This window comes from Solanum tuberosum, unplaced genomic scaffold (assembly GCF_000226075.1).
Source record: "Solanum tuberosum cultivar DM 1-3 516 R44 unplaced genomic scaffold, SolTub_3.0 scf00139, whole genome shotgun sequence".
Taxonomy (NCBI): domain Eukaryota; kingdom Viridiplantae; phylum Streptophyta; class Magnoliopsida; order Solanales; family Solanaceae; genus Solanum; species Solanum tuberosum.
The window spans coordinates 137,141-137,340 of NW_006239063.1; positions in this window are offsets into that span (position 1 = coordinate 137,141).

Below are 200 nucleotides of genomic sequence, written 5' to 3' on the forward strand. Positions count from 1 at the left end.
ACCGAATCCAAGGTTCATTACTTATCATTAATGGAAGGGTGCCATTAGCCTACCGATCCAAGGTTCATTTTACATTGAAGAATCCTTCATATTCTATCATCAACATTCATGAGAGTCAAATTGAGAAATAATCTTTCAATAGTAACACAGTTACATTCATAATATAATCACATTATCTTCATTGAACTCTCATTCATACA